This window comes from Bidens hawaiensis, unplaced genomic scaffold, assembly GCF_021521415.1.
Source record: "Bidens hawaiensis isolate Kalapana, Puna unplaced genomic scaffold, B.hawaiensis_p1.1 tig00013778_1, whole genome shotgun sequence".
Classification (NCBI taxonomy): Eukaryota; Viridiplantae; Streptophyta; class Magnoliopsida; order Asterales; family Asteraceae; genus Bidens; species Bidens hawaiensis.
Window position 1 is genome coordinate 97,018 of NW_027492177.1, and position 4,004 is coordinate 101,021.

General features: G+C 41.3%; 1 pseudogene; it reads left to right on the forward strand.

Moving 5' to 3' along the window:
- The first annotated feature begins 728 nt into the window (after positions 1 to 728).
- Positions 729 to 3,742, forward strand: LOC143544876 (polygalacturonase inhibitor-like; annotated as a pseudogene).
- The last annotated feature ends 262 nt before the right edge of the window (positions 3,743 to 4,004 follow it).

Consider the following 4,004-nt stretch of genomic DNA (forward strand, 5'->3'; position numbering starts at 1 on the left):
GTAGCCATGCTGCGCGGGTGGCCTTCACTCATGGCTTGTATCCGAGGCTGCGGGAACAGGCGGAGTCCTTCACCATGGGAGGCATTTCCTGCGGGACCAGCTTGCATACTGCGCGTAAGGACGTCACTTCTCTGAGCATGGTTGGTCCTGCGGATCCAGTTGGTCTCTGCGCAGACGTCCCTGTTTAAGGTGAGTCTTGCGGGTCCAACTGGGCTCTGCTGGGACCTACCTCTTCAGGTGGTTTGATTTTGTTGGTCGTCACTCGTCACCATGTTGATTGAGAATGTATGTAGTATCTTTATCAATGTTTAAAAACCTGTCCAGTCTACTGGATTACCGTTCGAATCGATCTTACAATCGAAAACGAGTCCTGAGCATTTTAAAAAAAAAATAGACAGTTTTAAAGTTAAATACTGCATTACTCATTTAAACATAAACATAAACATAAAAAATCCAAAATCATATATCTGTCATCTTAAACATCAAAAATTTTTAAAAATATATACTACTCAAGGAAAGAAAAGCATGTTATATTTAATAGTTTAAATTTGCAAAAGACAAAAGGTACATAAACTACTAAAAGGATCATACATTTTGTTTCATATCATAAAAAAAACATTGTTTGTTTGAATACCGTTGCACAACATAGTTGATCTAGATAGCTCTTTTGTGTGTACACTTCTGAATATCTATAAATAGGATTCTTTTAGTTTACATGTCATGCAAAGATGAAGACCTCTTTCTTCACCGTCACCATTACCATTGCCCTGCTATGTTCAACACTCCCTCTTTCTCTATCGCAATGTAAAAGACCAAATCACCCTCCTTCGACTCAAAAACTCCCTCGGTGAAGAGGTAGGTCCCAGCAGAGCCCAGTTGGACCCGCAAGACTCACCTTGAACAGGGACGTCTGCGCAACAACCAACTGCTCCAACAGGACCCACCATGCTCAGAGAACCTTACGCGCAGTACGCCAGCTGTACCCGCAGGGAAAGCCTTCCAATGGTGAAGTACCCCGCCTGTTCCCGCAGCTGCGGGTACAAGCCATCAGGGAAGGCTACCCGCACTAACAGCAAGGCTACACGCACAAGGCATTAGCTACTTCAGTAGTCACATGAAGGAATGAGCAAGGCAGGAATACTCCCGCCTAAATGAGTCAGTCCGTATGCTTCTGGAAGATCTTTCGTACTATACCTACTAAGGTATGGGCGGAACAGACAATTTGATCAGAACAGCCCATGAACCAATCACAGGGTGACAGCTCACCGACAACAATACGAGGAGGAGCACCCTCTAGTACTGTTTGTCACTATTAGCCGCTGCCTACTCACCAACCCTTACGATGGGACGTGCGCAGCCTACAGTTGTTGGAACAGTGCGTAGCCGGCAGTAAAGGAACAGTGTACAGCCGACCTTTACTGTTGGCCGTAGCCTATCCACCAACCAGCATGGCCTGTGCGTAGTCCACTGTTGGTGGAACAGGAATACTATTCAGCCGGCTGTAACTTCTAGGAAACCTACCTTCGGCTATAAATACTCCAACACCTTGGAATGGTAAGGACATATCTCATCTTATCTAGCAATCTCTTAATATACACTTATATTCAGAGCAATCTAGTCTGATTCTCACGCCGGAGGGTGGTCACAAGGAGGAACCCCCCCCCTTCTCAGTAACGAGCTTACAGTGTCTGTTTTGCAGGTCATCTGAAGAACAATCTTCTCTGCTGAACCTCATCCTCGTGGGAAACATTACTTAACCCCCAGATTATCTATAATCTGCCCAGGGTTCACTTAGTGTTTCTTCACTCGGTAACCCGAACGTGTTGGCCACGTGGACCAGCAGCTCCGACTGCTGCAAATGGCATTTTGTAGAATGCGATCCATACAATACAACGACCGTATCAAATCCCTCACCATCTCCTCTGGTGACATCTCTGCCACCATCCCCGACACCCTCGGCAATCTCCCGTACCTTGAAACGCTCGTCCTTCGTGAACTCACCAACCTCACCGGCCAAATACCCGCCACCATTACCAAACTCACCCACCTTAAGACACTTACCATCAGCTGGACAAATCTTTCTGGTCCCATTCCTTCTTTTCTCAGCCAACTCAAAACCTTAAGTACACTCGATTTGTCCTATAATAATTTCAACGGCTCCATCCCGCCCGAGCTTGCTACACTTCCAAATCTTGAAAGCCTTCACCTTGACCGGAATGAGTTAACCGGGCCCATTCCTGACTCGTTTGGGAACTTCACAGGAAAAGTACCGGCCATTTATTTGTCTCATAATCTGCTGACAGGAACTGTTCCCAGATCGCTGGCTCAGGTTAATAATGCAACTCTAGGCACACAAATATGCATATAAAATTTTCAAAAGGAATGTCCATGATCCGGTTTGGCTGGCTTGGACGAAAACTTTTAGCTAAATCTGTAATTAAGGTTTTGGGCTCATATCATATCAAAAACTAAAACTTCGGTTTCAAAGTTTTTTAAAACCATTTTACAATAGGATTGTTTTGGTTTTAGCTATCGGTTTAAATCGTTTGGGTTAAAAATTTTAAACAAAAAAAATGATCTGAAGTAATAAATTTGGGCCTGAATCACTTTACCATTTGGGCTTGTTAATTACCAACTAATTGATTGTTACACATTTTATCCAAAGTTTTTGAGCTATGCCGGTTATTAATTTCTTATAAATTACTTAAAACCAGTATTTTTGGTTACAGTTTGGTTATTTTGTTCCAGTTCGGTTTCTAGCTTTTTTGATAGCAAAACCGAGCCTGAATCGAAAAATAGGGTTTCAATAAAAAGAAAAACATAATGAGTTTGGTTATTAATGTTCGGTTTATTTCAGTTACAGCTTGGTTATTTCAGTTTCATGCATACTATTACCGGCCGGTTTTGATGGTCTTATAGTTTGGTGGTTCAGTTTTGACAGAATTGGACCACAAAAAGTGGTTTTGTTAAATTTTATAACTAATAAGGACTGTTCATTTATAATAAATATAAAAGGGCCGATTTCAAGTTAAAACCATCAAACCATTAAAACCGGACCGTATATATTTCAAACTGGCCAACTTGCTTTTGCTTGAATGGTTTGATTGGTTTGACCGTTTATGAATATCTCTAGGTTCCATAGGTAATTTGATTTTATTCTGAATCCGCCACTGCGCAGGTGAACTTTACGTCGTTAGACTTGTCCAGAAACAAGCTGCAGGGAGACTTATCTGTGTTTTTTGGTACGAACAAGACCATTCAAACAGCTGACTTTTCAAGAAACATGTTCGAGTTTAATTTCTCAGCGATGAATGAGTTTCCAGCTAGCTTGTAGGTGTTGGACTTGAACCACAATAGTATATATGGGAATTTGCCTGAGGCATTGACAAGACTACAACTGCAGGCATTGAACGTGAGCTATAATAAACTGTGCGGTGAAATTCCGGTGGGTGGGAGGCTGCAGAACTACGATAACACGGCTTACTTTCATAACCGGTGCTTGTGTGGGTTTCCATTGACTGCATGCTTTTAAAATCATCAACACTTCCCTAACTTAGTTGTTGTATCTGTTTTATGTTCCTCATTTTCTTGTGTACTTTTAGTTTGTTTCATAAGTTGATCAAAATTAGCTAAAATATTCAGGTACTGATTTGTTATTTGTTATGGAGGTCAATTGTTGATTAAGTTATGCGTTACTTAGTAAAGGATTTAATTAACCATAATCAGGTGTGTCCATAGTGTTGTTCCTCATCAACCGCTGAGGGTTGGAGTCCTACGGTGGACAAAAGTATAGACTTAGAATAAGATTAGTGGGCCGTGGGCGTGTGAGTTGGTCATTTAAAAATTAGTTGCAACCAAGATTTTTTGATTTGGGTTCGGTTTTGTTTTAGTTTTACCGTTTAAGCTTAAAATTATTATGCCGAAAAACTGTTTTTGGCTCAAAATGTTAAATTTGGGCATAACCTTTTTTTTTTTTCCTAAATAAATGATTGATTAACATACAT